Genomic DNA, 18,534 nt, shown 5'->3' with positions numbered 1-18,534 from the left:
ATTTAAGAACCACAAAAATATGCCAAATTCATTTAGATGTCTAATATTTGATTCAAGCGTATGTGGAAGAACTTGTTCACTCTTCAAGATGCTCCTTACTCCAACCTTTTTGGATTAAGAGAAGTTAATAATTTTCACAAAGTAATTTTCACAAATTTTTATGGTCAATAATTTCACCTTTATTTTATTCAAGCTAAATTCAATAGATACAAATAATTTTTGGAGAGACAATTGTTCAACATTATGTAGTGAAAGGGAATTTGATTATTATATGAAACGCACAACTGGAAAATATACATATATTGTGGTCAAACAAGATGAGATAATAAAGGATACTTTTCAATTAATGAATACAGAAAATGGAAGCAAATGAAAGAGCTAGAGCGTAAGGAACATCAAAAGTTGGTTTCAAAAGTTGTAAAGCAACAGGAAGACATAAAGAAGAAACAGAGACAAAAACGAATGCATGAACGAAAACAAGATTAAATTTTTAAACCGCTTTTAAAAACTCCCTAACAAACCCTAACAAAAGTTGATTGGAGCCTTTTTTCTACAACGATTTAATATTCTACTAAACAAACTTCAAATGCAAAAAGATTTTCGTCAAATGACAGAACAAGAACTAGAATGTTGTTTGTCTTTCGGCTGCTCCCGTTAGGGGTCACCACAGCGGATCATCCGTTATGATCCGCATACTGATTTGGCACAGGTTTTACGCCAGATGCCCTTCCTGACGCAACCCTGGTCGCCTCTTACGACACAGGGATCAGGATTTGGGTTTCGCCATGATTCCAGGCTGCTCTACACCCTGCCCAGTGCAGAGCTCCCGTCCTCAAGCGATCCTCCAACCCAAGCCTCCGAGTAGCCGGATTACAGGCGCACACCACTATGCCTGGTTGAACAAGAACTAGAATATATAGGAGTATTAGAATATGATGATGAAGGATTATTCCAAGAGCTGAGAAATTAAATTTACCTCATGATAATGTTGTGAAGGCTATTCAGAACAATGAATATTCAACAGATTCAAAAACAATAGCGAGCTGGTTTCATACCAACAGAAGAATCAGCACAGTCTATCTATTTAATGCAAAGGTAATGATATTTAATGATGAATTGATGCTCTTGAGTTTGGCTCGACCAAACATTAAACTAACTCCCAGATTAATGTTTCTTCAAACACAAGATGGTCTCCAAGGTTCAAGTTATTTTGATTAACTGTTGAACACAGAAAATGAGGATGATGGAGTATATATCGATTTACTAGACTCACTTGATTATGGAGTCTCTGTTGCTGGTGGAAGAAGAATGAGGAGAAACATATTTTCTGCTTTAAGTGTGTTTGCTTTCTTCCAAATGACCCATCACAATGGGTAAACAGACTGTTATTGCTGTTAGGAAGTAAGAAGGCTGGAAACAACAATTATTTTAATGAAGCATCAGCCATTTTAGACCAGTTCATGATGATAAAATATAATTCATAAATGTCAATACAAATACATTTTAACCCAAATTAAATAACATGAGAAGCATCCTCCTTAGTTTTACTTTCACGAGTGATCATACGGCTTTATTCCCATACCCACTAAAACTTGACCCCACAAAAGAATATGAAGCATCTTTATTGTCTATGAAAACCGGTTTAATATCACAGAGAAAAATGATAAGTTTAGTTAAAACCCATTTTCACCCGGAGCATACGAGCTTTCCAAAATATCTTCCGAAATGGCTCACCTCATTAAAGAACAGGGTTATAAATATTATTATCGATATTCAAAAACATACTTCAAAATCAACTATGAAATGTAAAAATAATGACAAAGTGGATTTCACAATTTATATTTATTTTAGAGAGTTATTGGGTTTCTCCTCAAAAAAGAGATTGAAACTAATGGAACGCTTTACAGTGATCATGCCATTCAAATATCCTCAGGTATAAATTTGGTATTAATTCACCGAAATTTGGTTGATGGTGTTTATAGCGATGGAAGAAGAAGAAATACAATATTTTCATTCAGTGCATACTCCACTCCAATTGGTTAAAATTCAATATGGAACCAAAAATTTTTGTATATATTCCTGTGTCAGGAAAAACCATAGACAGATTCAAATTTATGATAACCTGTCAAGATAATTGTATGATTTCCTTCAATGGAGAAATGATATCCATCAGAATTCACCTTCGTGAAGCTTTCCAAAAAATAAATACAATGGTTATTGTGAGGAAACCTGAGTTGGGGAAATATACAATAATTAATAATGATGGCGATGGGATGTTCCTTTCTCCATACTAAAAGGGTGAAGGTATGTATCTTGGTAGAGGATTTTTTTTTTTTTTTTTGTGTTCCTTGTCGAGGCTCGTATGAGAGCGAACACACAATGCACAGCAAGGGGGGCATGAGACAAGATGGGCGGAGTGGGAATGACAAAACAGTGGGGAACAGAGACATTAGGAGATCTGTGGAAGGGAGAGGGATGGGGCGGGGAACACGGGGTATACAAGATGGACATTACAGGGACTTTCAGGAAGGAAAGCAGGAAATTTGAAGGAGGTGGATTTGGGGTGGATGAAAAGGGGTAGAAAAGATCGAGGATTTGGATGGGGGATGATAAGAGGTGGTGGTGAACAGCTGTTTTGAAGGCCTGGAGGGAAGAATGGGATTTAACAGAGTGAGGCAGTTTATTCCAAAGGTGGGAAAAAAGAGGAATGAAAGAGTGAAGGTGAGCAGTGATTCGTGATTTTGGTAGTTTTACCAGAAGGGGGTTGTTGGCGGACCTTGAGCACCCTGCGAAAATATGGTGGGGACAAATTGCAGACACAGCAGGGGGGGGAGGGGAGAGGAGACTGCAGAAGACAAAGACCATTGACCTGCCTGCAGTGAGAGAGTGAGAGGTCCAAAGACTCAGCCTCATCGCGAGAGATGCCAATGATCCAAAATACCTTGGTTTCCTCAGCAAGAAGCTGATAAAGGTGGGAGGCAAGAGCACTAGCCCAGAGGGGAGAGCAGTACTCCATCAAGCTGTGGACGAAAGCTTTGTATGTAGTCAGGAGCTCAGGTGGGCAGAGGAAAGACTTTGCACGATGGAGGATTCCCAGTCAGCGACTGGCTTTGGAGACCAAGTTGGAAATGTGGCTTTCCCAGGAAAGATCATGGCAGATAGTAAGACCCAGAAGCTTGAAAGAAAGGACTTTTTCCAGAGGATTGTTGAGAAAGTGGATGTGGGGGTTTTCTAAACGGTCCTATCGGAGAGACATCGTGAAAGTGTGAGATTTGTCGGGATTGAAAGACATGTTCCACGTGTTGGACCAGTTTGTGATTTTATCCAGATCTGCAGTGAGCGAAGAAGCCGCTGCTTGCCGGTCTGAGGGATGACAGATGGTACGGCAGAGGGTGGAGTCATCAGCAAAGAGATAAAGAGGATTTTCCAGAGAGTCGGAGAGATCGTTGATGAAAACCAGAAAAAGAACAGGGCCCAGAACGCTACCTTGAGGAACTCCAGCCTGCACAGGAAGAGGGGATGAAAGAACTCCATTTAGGGCCACACGTTGACTGTGACAGGAGAGGAAGTCTGCGAGCCATGAGTGGAGATGGCCTTGGATACCATCGGAAGAGAGTTTGGTGAGCAGGGCAGGGTGCCAGACCGTGTCAAAAGCATGCGATATGTTTATGGATATGGCTCTGATTTCATGTCCGGCATTGAGGACCTCCATCCATTGTTGGGAGAGCAGAAGCAGCATATCCAAGGTAGAGTGACCTGGTCTGAAACCAAATTGATGATCGGAAATCAGGCCATTGGAGAAGAGGAAGGATTTCATGTCTGAAGCGATGATGGATTCCATAACCTTGCTGATGATTGGGAGAAGGCTGTTTTGTCTGTAGTTGCAGGGATCTGTTTTTGCACCTTTTTTATGCAGGGCAGTAATGTTTGCTGATTTCCAAGCAGATGGCAGATGACCTTGAGCAAATGAGACGGTGAATAGAATAGAGAGAGAGAGGGCGAGCAAGAGCAGAGGAGCAGGTTTTTAGGACATGTAGGCTGATGCCGTCTGGACCGGTTGCAGAATCTGAGTCGAGGTTTGACAGCAAGCTCTCCACCTTGTCAGGAGAAAAGGACACAAAGTCCAGGGACAGTTGGGTGTTACTGGGTAAGGTGGGTGCAGAAAGCGATGGGTTTTGGACACAAGATTTCGATGCAAACACTGAGTTTAGGCATTCAGCCTTTTCACGTGCGGTATCAGCAGTGTGGCCATTTGAGGTAAGGGAGCGGATGGAGGGGGAACATACACCGGAAACAGATTTGATTGGACGCCACCAGGATTTGGAGGAGGGAGAGAGGTTTGAGAGTTCAGACTTGAGATGAGAAAGATATGATTATAAACTGAGAAAGATTATAAACCTAAGAGACAACAGGGTGTAGGACATCAATTTAGAAATAAAGGAGGAAGGATAATCGATACTCTAATGGCAATAGGTTCAACAATTCTTCAGCATAAAGACCGAATAGGCTCAATCTCTTCTCGGAACAAACTGGAATACAAACGTGACAAAAAGATTTGAAATAAATAATCAACAAACTTAAGTGGGAAATGTTGGGGTGCAATAAATAGTATAAAATATGCTCAAAAGGAATCCCATAAATTACAAGCAATCAAAGAAATTAAGAAAGGCAAAACTCAATTGTCTCCCCAAGAAAAAAAGAGAAAATACTCCAAATATTAGGGTCGGGGTTTCAAAAGTTTTAAATTTTTTTACTGAATAAATACAAGTGAGGAAGCATTTGATAATATCGATGATTTGAATGATACCATTATCATCTGAAACTCCACGAAGAATGAAAACTACTTCAAGGTAAATGCTACAACAGGAACAGACTGGAATACAAACAGGACAAAAACCTTTGAAACTAGAGGGGGAGCACTCGGGAGAGTGCAAAACCTCCGCCACCAATACCGCTGGGTCACTCAAGTGAACCTTATATCTTATTCATTAAATATGATGTCAAGTGCTGACAGAGTTATAGTTCTTTTCTCCAACATTTTTTTTGGGGGGAGGGGGGTTGGAAATCACTGAATACATGTAGAAATGCAAAAAAAAAAAAATCGAAATTTTGTTGAAAAAAAAGTTGCAAAATTTTTTTTTTCTCTAACAATCTTTTTTTGGGGGGAGTGGAAATCACTTAAAACATGTAGAAATGCAAAAAAAAAATTTTCTCTAATTTTTTGGGGGGGAGGGTTGGCAATCACATAACATGTAGAAATGCAAAAAAAAGAAATCGAAATTTTGTTGAAAAAAAAGTTGCAAAAATTTTTTTTTTCTCTAACAATTTTTTTGGGGGGTTGGAAATCACTTAAAACATGTAGAAATGCAAAAAAAAATTCTCTAATTTTTTTTTTGGGGGGGGGTTGGAAATCACTTAAAACATGTAGAAATGCAAAAAAAAGAAATCGAAATTGTTGAAAAAAAATTGCAAAAATTTTTTTTTCTCTAACAATTTTTTTTTGGGGGGTGGGGGGTTGGAAATTACTTAAAACATGTAGAAATGCAAAAAAAAAAATTTTTTCTCGAAATGTTTTTTTGGGGGGGGTGGAAATCACTGAAAACATGAATAAATGCAAAAAAAAAATTTTTTTCTCTAACAATTTTTTTTTGGGGGGGGGGGACCAAGTCCAAAATCTATTGGCATGATCCTTGGACCATACCTAACCCCCCCCCCCCACCAAGTTTCGTCAAAATCCGTCGAGGAGTTTTTCCGTAATACTGTTCACAAACAAACAAACAAACAAGCACACAAACAAACAAACAAGCACACAAACAAACAAACAAACAAACAAACAGAAAGGGGTGAAAACAGTAACCTCCATCCATCTTCAAAGATGGCGGAGGTTAATAAATAATAATCAACAAACTTACTTGAATATTGCTGAAAGTTTCTTATTTTGTAAATTTACATTCACCAAGGCTGGGAATAACACAAACGCCACCCTCGTAAATGATTTCTTCTGGAAAATGTTTGATAGCATTCATTTGTAGATTGGAACTCAAGAAGTTGAAGTGGTTGATTATGTATCTGCGATGTCTGAAATTATGAAATTTATACAATATTCATTTAGTGATGGAATGGGAAAGGGAGCTGTTGAAGTTGTTATTTCTGATATGGCAACTGGAACAAACACAGACTCTGGTTATAGTCATAGGAAGGGAATGTATAATGATGATACAAAAAAATATTAGTTTTATTGTGGCAGTTCCCCTTAAAGGTATATTTGGATTTTATGATTACGATAAAGTTCTGTGTCGACTTTAAATTACATTTCAACGACAAAGGAATGATAATGAAAATAGATTGCTTTTTGGGGCTGATAATGCTTTCGCTGCCCAGAATAAATTTGTCATTGATGAAATGAGTTGGTATATTAGTGAATATACTCCTAATCTAAAGACGGAAGAGATGTTGAATAGAAGACTTAACTCAAATAAACCGCGAAATGCATCATACATTTAAAGTTTAAAAGAAGATGTCAACACATTAAACTGAACCAAACCACTTACACTTGGAATTTGGGTGTTCTGGAAAGAAAGCCACGATACCTATGGCTCATTTTTAAGAAACCAGATGGAGATACTGCTGCTGATAAGAATAATGCATTGAGTGATGATGCAAAAGGTGAAACAACTTTGCGTTTCTCTGGATGGAACATTTTATCCACAAGACAGATTGGGAATTGATTGGGTTAAAAAATGATTATGCCAGAGCTTACAAGTCTTACCAAAAGGTGTGTGAAAGCAATCGTAACTAGAACTATGTTGTCGATGGCACACATTTTTTTTTTTTTTTTTTTTTTTTTTTTTTTTTTTTTTTTTTTGTATACCTTGGTCGAGGCTCGTATGAGAGCTAACACACAACTCACAGCAAGGAGGCATGAGACAAGAGGGGCGGGAGTGGAAGGGACAAAACATTGGGGAACAGACACAGGTGAACTGTGGAAGGGAGAGGGATGGGGATGGGACGGGAACATGGCGAGGGGAAGATGGACATTAAAGGGACTTTCAGGAAGGAAAGCAGGAGAATTGAAGGAAGTGGGCTTGGGTGGATTATCGGGGGTAGAAAAGATCGAGGATTTGGATGGGGGAAGATAAGAGGTGGTGGTGAACAGCTGTTTTGAAAGCCTGAAGGGAAGAATGGGAAAGAATAGAGTGAGGAAGTTTATTCCAAAGGCGGGAAAAAAGAGGAATGAAAGAGTGAAGATGAGCAGTGATTCGTGATTTTGGTAGTTTTACCAGAAGGGGGTTGTTGGCGGACCTTGAGCGCCCTGTGGAAATGTGGTTGGGACAAATCGCAGAGAGAGCAGGGGGGGCAAGGCTGGAGAGGAGTCGGTAGAAGACAGAAAGACCACCGACCAACCTGCGGTGATTGAGTGAGAGGCCCAAAGACTCAGCTTCATTGCGGGAGATGCCAATGACCTTCATTGCGGGAGATGCCAAAAGCCCTGGTTTCGACAGCGTGAAGTCGAGAAAGGTGGGAGGCAGGAGCACCAGCCCAGAGGGGAGAGCAGTACTCCATCAGGCTACGGACAAAAGCTTTGTAAGTGGTCAGGAGCTCAAGAGGGCCGAGGAAGGACTTTGCACGACGGAGGATTCCCAGTCGGCGACTGGCTTTTGAGGCAAGGTTGGAAATGTGACTTTCCCAGGAAAGGTCATGGCAGATAGTGAGACCCAGAAGCTTGAAAGAAAAGACTTCTTCCAGAGGATTGTTGAGAAAGTGGATGGGGGGGTTTTGTAAACGGTCCTTTCGAAGAGACATAGTGAGAGTGTGAGATTTGTCTGGATTGAAAGACATGTTCCACGTGTTGGACCAGTTTGTGATTTTATCCAGATCTGCAGTGAGTGAAGAAGCTGCTGCTTGCCGGGCTGAGGGATGACAGATGGTACGGCAGAGGGTTGAGTCATCGGCAAAGAGAAATAGAGGATTTTCCAGAGAGTCCGAGAGATCATTGATGAAAACCAGAAAAAGAACAGGGCCCAGAACGCTACCTTGAGGAACTCCAGCCTGCACAGGAAGAGGGGATGAAAGAACTCCATTTAGGGCCACACGTTGACTGCGACAGGAGAGGAAGTCTGCGAGCCACGAGTGGAGATGGCCTTGAATACCATGGGCAGAGAGTTTGGTGAGTAGGGCAGGGTGCCAGACTGTGTCAAAAGCACGTGATATGTCCAGGGATACGGCTCGGATTTCCTGTCTGGCATTGAGGACCTCCATCCATTGATGGGAGAGCAGTAGCAGCATATCTAGGGTAGAGTGACCTGGTCTGAAACCAAATTGATGATTGGAAATCAAGCCATTGGAGAAGAGGAAGGATTTCATGTCTGAAGCGATGATGGATTCCATAACCTTGCTGATGATTGGGAGAAGGCTGATTGGTCTATAGTTACAGGGATCTGTTTTTGCACCTTTTTATGCAGGGCAGTGATGTTAGCAGATTTCCAAGCAGATGGCAGATGACCTTGGGAAAATGAGAGGGTGAATAGAACAGAGAGAGGGTGAGCAAGAGCAGAAGAGCAGGCTTTGAGGACACGTGGGCTGGGATGCCGTCTGGACCGGTTGCAGAATCTGACTTGAGGTTTGAAAGCAAGCTCTCCACCTTGTCAGGAGAAAAGGATACAGAGTCCAGGGACAGTTGGGTGCGACTGGGTAAAGTGGGTAGAGATAGTGATGGGTTTGGGACACAAGATTTAGCTGCAAACACCGAAGTTTAGACATTCAGCTTTATCACGTGTGGAATCAGCAGTGCGGCCATTTGAGGTAAGGGAGGGGATGGAGGGGGAAACATACACCAGAAACAGATTTGATTAAACGCCACCAGGATTTTGAGGAGGGAGAGAGGTTTGAGAGTTCAGACTTGAGATGAGAAAGATGTTGTTTTCTGGCTCTCCTGAGGGTAGCTACACACTTGTTCCGAGCTTTGTGGAAAGAACTGAGATTGCCTCAGTTGGGTTTGCTTTCCATGAGGCAAAGGCAAGTTGTTTCAGGACAACTGCCTCGCCACAAGCTTCAGTAAACCAAGGGCGGAGGAAGGGTAAGACAACTGAACACTAGAGGGGATAAATCTGTGCATGAGGGAGAGCAAGTTTCTTTGAAAGAATTCCCAGGATGAGTTGATGTTTGAGAAAGTAGTGATAGGAGACCAGTGTGTAAGTTTGATGGTTGCTCGGAGACCCTGCCAGTCGGCTTGAGTGAAATGCCAGACTCGACGGCGGTGAGGTGGTTCTCTGATAACAGCCAGAGAGATGTCCACTTAATACGGACGTGGTCAGAAGAACCAATTGGAGCGAAGGAAGAGCAGCAGATATTGTCAGGGAAATTTGTCAAAATCAGATCCAGAAGAGATGGAGTACCATTGGTTGAGATCCGGGTCGGGAAGTTGACCGATTGAGTCAGTCCCAATGAGTCACAGAAAGCTTTTGCTGATGTCCCATGGCAGGTGAGAGAGGTACCCACGCCTAGCCAACTGGCGTGATGACAATTGAAGTCGCCACATAAGAGGAAGAGAGAGTTTGGATGAGAAGATAGAAGATGGTCCATGTTTTCGGAGAGTGAGGTGTAGATGGAGTTATCACTGTTCGGTGGACGGTACAGTACACATATAAACATGAGGTGGGAGGAGGGGAAGCCGAAGCCAGAGAGGTATTCCTGGGGGGTGTGGGGAGTGAGAGCAGTGCAGGGAGAGTGAGGAATAGAGTCTTTGATGAAGAGAGCAACACCTCCACCAGGACGAGGCTCAGGTCTGTCATACCGTAAGAGGGAGTAACCAGGAGAGATACTTGGGAGTCAGACACGCCTTGGGAGAGGAAAGTTTCTGTTAGGCAGATAATGTCTGGTTTGTCAGTGGCAACCTGCAAGGAAAGATCTGAAAGGTTTGAGCGAAGGCCCGGATATTTGAGGTCCACACTTTTAATGAAGAGGTAGGGGAGGAGGCTTTTGGTGCAGGAGGTGGAGGGGGCGGGGGAGGGTCGGACGAGGGACGAGGGGGAGGTAAGGAGGGTTGCTGAAGGAGTGTGGGGTATTGCAGAATAGCGAGGGGAGGGGGCCGAATGAGGAGGAGAAAAGGCTCTGTGGTGCTGCGAGAGACGCGCGACAAGAGACAAGGAAGATGGCAGTTGAGGATTTGAGGAGGCGGAGTGAAGCCATGGAGGTGAGAGGGCAGTGGAGGGAGGCAGGCTGGTGGATGAGAGGGGGGGACACTTAGAGAAGGAAGAGTGAGGGGGATGGAAGGTGGGAGAAAGGTGAGGGGGGAATTTTTGAAAGAGGTGAGAGGGAGGCTTGGAGGGAGAAGAGTGGGATGGTTGCTTTGGAGAGTGAGAGTGAGGGGTGAGGGGTGAGTTGGCACTGAATTTGGAAAAAAAAGAATGGTTGATGGAAAGCGAGCATCCATGGCAAACTGTGGTTTTTAAAAGTTTTAGGTCAGAGATGCGATTTAACACAATTCTTGATGGATGCAATGAAGGCGAATTCAGAGCATGGAGAGAAGAAGCGCTGTAATAGTTGGATTTTTTAGGCAAGGAATGAAGGAGAGGTCGAAATGAGAGCAGTCTGTTAAAATAGCAGAAGAGTAGTGCATTGTGAAACAGTAAAGAGTACCACATGTGTGAGAGAGGAAGATGAAGCATTATAAGATCGTTTTTGTTGTTAATATTAATGTATGAGAGAGTTCAACAGATTAGGTCATGGAAGTGTAAAAAAAAAAAAAAAAAAGAAATCGAGGAAGACGAGGAGGAAGTTAAGAGGAAGAAGAAGTAGCAGAATCGGGAGAAGGTTGTTGTTGTTGTTGTTGTTGGGTTTTTTTTTATTTTTTTATTTTTATTTTTTTTGAGATAAGAAAGAGATTAGTTGGGAGAATGGGGGATGTTTGGAAAGTGGGGAGGATGAAAATTGAAGGTAATGGGGAGGATAGAAATTGAAGGTAATGGGGAGAAAAAACAAACAAACAAAAAAAAAAAAACGATCGAACACCAAGTGGAACCGGTAGGCCTCAAGCCTAGGACTAGGCCTCAAACACCAGGTGAGAACGTCGACATAAATACTCACAAAATAGCACGATTTTTGAAACAAAACCGAACTAGGAACACACATTAACATGTAGGTGAGAAAATTAAACAGTTAAAACGGGACAAATAACAACCGGAACTTAACTTTGAGAATGTCAGCAGGGAGCCCCGAAGGAGACCTCTTGCCGCTCAAAACCGGAACCGGAAGTCCATATTCGCATATTCCCGTGCGCACTGCTTTGTCCCATTAACGCACGTTTTTTTTTTTTTGTTTTAATCAGCCCCCATGACCCCACCCCCTCTGGCCCAGCCCCTAGGGGTCATATCAAAAATCCAACACTGTTGTGCACTTCCCCATACATATATCGACTATGTCCCAAAGTTTCAAGTTCCTATCTCAAACGGTGTAGGAGGAGCTATTTTGACCCCCTATCCACTAAGCACCCCCTACCCCCCAAGCACCCTCTGATCATCATGTGTTTAAAAAAAATGTTGTTAAATGTATAACTCATGAATATGTTTGATTTAAAAAGCTATAAGGCAATTTCTTTTTTTTTAAATCGACCCCCATGACCCCCAACCCCTCTGACCCAGCCCTTAGGGGTCATATCAAAAATCCGCCCCATACATATATCTACTATATCCCAAAGTTTCAAGTTCCAATTTCAAACGGTGTAGGAGGAGTTACAGGGTAAGACAGACGGACTTTTCGAACTAGAAGGGCACACGTTAGAGCGCATACTTCCGCCACATAATGCCTGATCCATGAGAACATATCGGGCCCAATTCATTTTTGAAATATCATTCTATACAGTACCATACCGTTTTTGGCCCTATCTCTCAATGCTGAAGAATCACTTTAAAAATTAAATAATTCTCATATCCAGATCCGGATTCGGATCTTCACCAAAATCTAATCAATTCATCCTTGCCACACACCCAACCTGTCCTCAAGTTTTTGAGATATCATGCTATATATCAGTTTAGCACTCTCTTTCAATGGTGAAGAAATACTTTAAAAAATTATTGGATCCGGATCCGGATTCAGATCTTCAGCAAAATTGAATCAATTCTTCCTTGTCATACACCCAACGTGTCCACTAAGTATCCCCAAACAACTTTTTGAAATATCATGCTATATATTAGTTGAGCCCTGTCTCTCGATGGTGACGAATCACTGAAAAGAATTATCAGATTCGCTTCACCAAAATCTAATCGGTTCGTCCTTGTCACACACCCAACCTGTCCACAAAATTTGATCTGGATCCGTCCACAACTCTTTGAGATACCCTGCACACAAACAAACAAATGAAATTGCTCATTGAGCAAGGAATTGCCAGAATAACTTTGTCATATCTCCATGATATCTGAAAAAATAAAAACCTGGAAATCAATTTGGTTCTTATAAGTCGATAGTGCTACTGTTTAATGAGTAATAGCACTTAGTTTGGTCATGATCATAACTTAGAAGTCACTCGGACTTGAAATGGCGTTTTTATCGCAATTTAAAATTTTTGACCCGACCCCCCTGACATTCGACCCCCGGTCGCTAAGAAGGGTGTTGGTGTGACACTTCAATGAGACATATGGTTGGATGCAGTATTGGAAGATGCACCTTTTGGATTTGGTTTGAAGTTGATACGACCATTTTAGCGGGCGTTATTGCGAAAATAAGAATTTCGGTTTTTCGGTGACCTTGACCTTGACCTTTGACCTAGATTCACCAAAAATGACAAGTGTCTAATTTGGACCATGGCCGACGTCTGTACCCAGTTTGGTCATGATGGCTGAAACGGTGTGGCTGCTACAGGGTAAACAAACGCACAAACAAACAGACAGACAAACAGACACACAGAATGACACACACAACCGACCAACATAATTTCCGAAATCCAAAGGATTCCGACAATTAACAAACAGACAGAAAGGGGTGAAAACATAACCTCCTCACCTTCGGTGGCAGAGGTAATAAATACATACAATGGTTTATTGCCTTAAATGTAAAAAGAAAACTGATCCTAAAAATATCTCGTACATTAAAAGTAAAAACAATCGTTTTATACAAAGGGGGATGTGCTTGGTTTGTTGAAGCAAAAGGAGTAAATATAAATATGATCACCATAAAACTGGAGGAGATATACAAAAGCCTTTATCGGGCAGTAAATTTACAATAACTGGGATACCAGGAGAATTGCGACTTCTAGGATATTCTTTCTGTAGTCCAGGTACAAACTTGGACAAGATATTAGATGAAGCTGACAATCCTAAGCTGTGGAGCAAACCGAAAAACAGGGTTGATGAAGTTTGTATGAAACACGATATTGATTATGGAAATAGCACGACATTGGAAGAAACACACGAAGCTGATAGGAAAATGTTGAATAATTTGTCTGATACGAAATCCAACATTACGAGAAAAAATTGTATAGGTTCAGTGAGGCAGTTGATAGGTGCTAAATTAAAAATGGGGCTTGGTAATGCAAAAAACTATTAAGCTCTGATGATGTCATCAAGACTGAGGAGCAAGCTTACAAACCTTCAGATTAGAAGCTTTTAGCTTATGAATTACATAATCACAAAGTTTAAAAGGTGAAAGGTCCATTCCAAAGCAGTTGATTACATTTGGTCTGCCAATTTAATTGAACTGAAAAACAACAGGGATACAGGTATGCATTGAACATTATTGATTCAAGGTCCAAGATATGCATACGTAGTCCCTTTGAAAAATAACCACTCTTGTGATTGCTTTAATTAAATATCTGTTGGAATGCTAACGGAAGCCAAAAAAAAAAATGATGGACTGATGAAGGAACAGAGTTCTACAACAGAACATTAAAGAATTTCCTTATAGATTACGATATCACATTGTATAGCACCTTTAATGAAGGAAAGGCGGTTGTTATTGAGCGTTTTAATCTCACTTCGAAAGAGACTATATAAAAAATTCACTCAACGCGGTTCTCAACAATGGGTATCTTTAATTCAGGACATTGTAGATAATTACAATGATGCAGTTTATTCCTCAACAAAAGAAAAACCAACAGAAACACTTACAAAATTACAATATGAATGGGAGATTCATCGGAGAGAAAACAAAGTTTAAAGTTGGTGATATCGTAAGAATATATCAGAGGAAATCAAACTTCGAGAAAGGTTACACAAAGAGGTGGACGAATGAACTTTTAAAAATAATTGGTATTGTAGACACAGTTCCTTGGACAAATAAATTGCTTGATTTTGAGAGAGAAGAAATCTTGGGATCATTTTATTCACAGGAATTACAAAAGACAAAGATGATAAAGAAGAAAAAAAATGGAATAATTGAAGAAAAAAAGATAATAATAACAACAATAATTGAATAACTTAAAACAATTGCAAAAATTAAATAATTGAAAAAATAATAGGACTAAATAATAATAAAAACAAAATTCACTCCATCCCTTTGTTGTCTCCACCCACATGCCACACCCCATTTATTCCCCAACCCTCCAGTACACCCCTTCCCCTCCCCCAGACACATGGGAAGGGGTGGGGGTGGGATGAGGGTGGGGGTGCACTTTTCCCCAATTTTATTTTTTTCAAATTTAGAAAATGGTAATTAAAATCAGCCCACATCCTTGCACACACCGAATCAACACACATTACTGCATCTATATATAATTCCAGCAGTGTGTGTGTGTGTGTGTGTGTGTGTGTGTCTGTGTGTGTGTGACCGCTGTTTCTCGACAACCACTGGTCCGATCTAATTGAAACTTGTCAGGTATATTACTGGGGCCCTGAGGATGTGCCTTTTCAAGGTTTGATATTAATCGGACAAGTGCTTCCCAAGTTATGGCCATTTATTTACCAAACCAATAACAAGGCACGTTGTTGCGTGGGCGTGGCCGATGGGGAAGGGAAGCTCAGCCGCGTTCCCCATTACAGGTTACAACGTACGGGCTTCCGGAGAGTGATGACTTCGTGTATTCTAATAATTTCTCGATTTCTTATGTGCATTTATAGATAAACACAATGCCCCAAGTTATCATCGTTTTCATATTAGACGGTGCATACATTTCGGTAACATCATAGTGCTGGTATGCTCCGAACCAGGAAGTAAATTTTTTTCTCTCTTCACTTCTCTTTTTGTTTTTCCTTGCCACGACATTGCGAAAAGGTAAAATACGTTGGCGCTAATTGAATAATTGGGTATTAAAACTAAGTTTTTTTTTTTTTTTTTTTTTTTTTTTTTTTTGTATACCTTGGTCGAGGCTCGTATGAGAGCTAACACACAACTCACAGCAAGGAGGCATGAGACAAGAGGGGCGGGAGTGGAAGGGACAAAACATTGGGGAACAGACACAGGTGAACTGTGGAAGGGAGAGGGATGGGGATGGGAGGGGGAACATGGCGAGGGGAAGATGGACATTAGAGGGATTGTCAGGAAGGAAAGGAGGACAATTGAAGGAAGTGGGCTTGGGTGGATTATCGGGGTAGAAAAGATCGAGGATTTGGATGGGGGAAGATAAGAGGTGGTGGTGAACAGCTGTTTTGAAAGCCTGAAGGGAAGAATGGGAAAGAATAGAGTGAGGAAGTTTATTCCAAAGGCGGGAAAAAGAGGAATGAAAGAGTGAAGATGAGCAGTGATTCGTGATTTTGGTAGTTTTACCAGAAGGGGGTTGTTGGCGGACCTTGAGCGCCCTGTGGAAATGTGGTTGGGACAAATCGCAGAGAGAGCAGGGGGGCAAGGCTGGAGAGGAGTCGGTAGAAGACAGAAAGACCACCGACCAACCTGCGGTGATTGAGTGAGAGGCCCAAAGACTCAGCTTCATTGCGGGAGATGCCAATGATCTTAAAAGCCCTGGTTTCGACAGCGTGAAGTCGAGAAAGGTGGGAGGCAGGAGCACCAGCCCAGAGGGGAGAGCAGTACTCCATCAGGCTACGGACAAAAGCTTTGTAAGTGGTCAGGAGCTCAAGAGGGCCGAGGAAGGACTTTGCACGACGGAGGATTCCCAGTCGGCGACTGGCTTTTGAGGCAAGGTTGGAAATGTGACTTTCCCAGGAAAGGTCATGGCAGATCGTGAGACCCAGAAGCTTGAAAGAAAAGACTTCTTCCAGAGGATTGTTGAGAAAGTGGATGGGGGGTTTTGTAAACGGTCCTTTCGAAGAGACATAGTGAGAGTGTGAGATTTGTCTGGATTGAAAGACATGTTCCACGTGTTGGACCAGTTTGTGATTTTATCCAGATCTGCAGTGAGCGAAGAAGCTGCTGCTTGCCGGTCTGAGGGATGACAGATGGTACGGCAGAGGGTTGAGTCATCGGCAAAGAGAAATAGAGGATTTTCCAGAGAGTCCGAGAGATCATTGATGAAAACCAGAAAAAGAACAGGGCCCAGAACGCTACCTTGAGGAACTCCAGCCTGCACAGGAAGAGGGGATGAAAGAACTCCATTTAGGGCCACACGTTGACTGCGACAGGAGAGGAAGTCTGCGAGCCATGAGTGGAGATGGCCTTGAATACCATGGGCAGAGAGTTTGGTGAGTAGGGCAGGGTGCCAGACTGTGTCAAAAGCACGTGATATGTCCAGGGATACGGCTCGGATTTCCTGTCTGGCATTGAGGACCTCCATCCATTGATGGGAGAGCAGTAGCAGCATATCTAGGGTAGAGTGACCTGGTCTGAAACCAAATTGATGATTGGAAATCAAGCCATTGGAGAAGAAAGTTGCGAATAATCGTAACTGCGAATAATATGCGAACTTCCGGGCCACGCATGTACGGCACGCGAGAGCGAAGAAACGGCCTGTGGTTGTTGTTTGTTGCTCCCGCTTTGAATATTTATTTATTTAATTTTTTTTTTACGGGCACGTACTAGTACATACAAAAGCCCTTACCATCACTTCACCACAATTTAATGTATTCCCACTCACGAATGGCATCTCGCCATTCACATCTATTATATAGATATACTCACTTTTAAAAATAAATATATTTATAAATTCTGACCACATTAGCAACTTCAAATATTGTGGAATTGATACATTGATTGGAAATAGTGGTATTGTGTGTTGGTACAGTGTGCTTCAGTAGGCACTCAGCTCACACGTTTGGAGCCAGTTAAGTGTTGCAAAGGCACAAATTCCACCCATATTATTATTCTCTGGAATGCAGTCAAGTGAGTTTCTGAATATGCTGTCTCCTGGCACAGGTGTGAGGTTTCGTAGGCTGAGTGAAAAAGTTTCCCCAGGACAAACTTGCTCACATGTGCAAGTGTGCATGTGCAATCATGTGTCAAGTTTTTCTTATTTCTGTGAATAGAGCACATAAATGGTAAAGATGTCATATTTTTTGGTTGAGTTGTATATTAAATGACAAAACTCTTGGAACTATGATTTAACGAGACAAAACTCTGACCTTTTACATGATGAAAACATATCAGTTTCTGTGTCAAAGTCATTCAAAAAGTCCTCAAACAAATCTATGAACTCACTCCCAGTTTCACGAAGAACATCATTTTCATTAATTAATTCTGCAAGGGTATCCTATGAAAATAAGGATATACATTACTTAATCTTCATACAACAGAGCTGATTGTATCGCATACATTTAAAAAAAAAAATGAAACTTCACCTTGACTTTGTCGATCTGTGAGTTCAATCAATTCAGTTTGAAATGTACATTAGCAAAGTGGCAATCATGTTTTGATCCAAAGCCATAATCGTCCCATGATAGTGAGTCATCCATGATAGGGTTTGAGTTTTCAATCACGCTGTGATGAAAAAGGAAAATAATTAATGTGTGAAACAATTAATTAAAGTACTACATAGCTTTGAGTATAACCAAGTAATTCCAGCATGGCTTACGTATGGGATACTGTGGAATGTTGTTTGGTTGCCAACATTGGTGGGAGGGAGATTCTGGCTACAGGCCAAAGTTGAGCCTGTTGGCTGTTAGTTCTTCGAGTGGGACCGAAACAAGCAGATTGTATCCAGTTTCACCAGCATTCGGGTCATTCAAAATGTCCTCAAATAAATAGATCAACTCACTCCAAGATTTGGGAAGAATTTCCTTTTCGTTAATGAATTCTGCAAGGGTATCCTGTGAAAATAAGGATATACATTACTTAATCTTCATACAACAGAGGTTTGTAAAAATATATACAGAAATGAAAATAAATAAATGAAACTAAAAATATATGAAACTTTACCTCGACTTTGTCGAACTGTAAGTTCACTCGATTCAGTTTGAAATATACATTAGCAAAGAGAATATCATGTTTTTATTGACAGGGTCAAATAGTTTTTCCCTGAGTCAACAATAAAGTCAACGGGAGAAATGGGATAGTCCCAGAACCAACAAAATTCCCCTACTGATGGGTATTTCTGCTCGAATAACATCTAAACCGATTTATCAATGAATACAAAATCCCTCCCTTATAAACTGACAATTGAACGGAAAATCAAAACCTACCAATCTGTAGCGATCATGTGACCAGCATTTTCATCTTCAC

General features: G+C 41.4%; 1 protein-coding gene across 2 annotated transcripts in view; it reads left to right on the top strand.

Annotated features, from left to right (window-relative positions):
- Positions 1–18,534, top strand: part of LOC147025512 (uncharacterized) — a 101,035-nt gene that overhangs the window by 74,199 nt on the left and 8,302 nt on the right. The window lies entirely within an intron of this gene.

Source organism: Eptatretus burgeri, chromosome 6 (assembly GCF_056783735.1).
Source record: "Eptatretus burgeri isolate ZD-2024b chromosome 6, Ebu_testis_v1, whole genome shotgun sequence".
NCBI classification, from domain to species: domain Eukaryota; kingdom Metazoa; phylum Chordata; class Myxini; order Myxiniformes; family Myxinidae; genus Eptatretus; species Eptatretus burgeri.
This window is presented reverse-complemented; position numbering and strand designations above follow the sequence as displayed.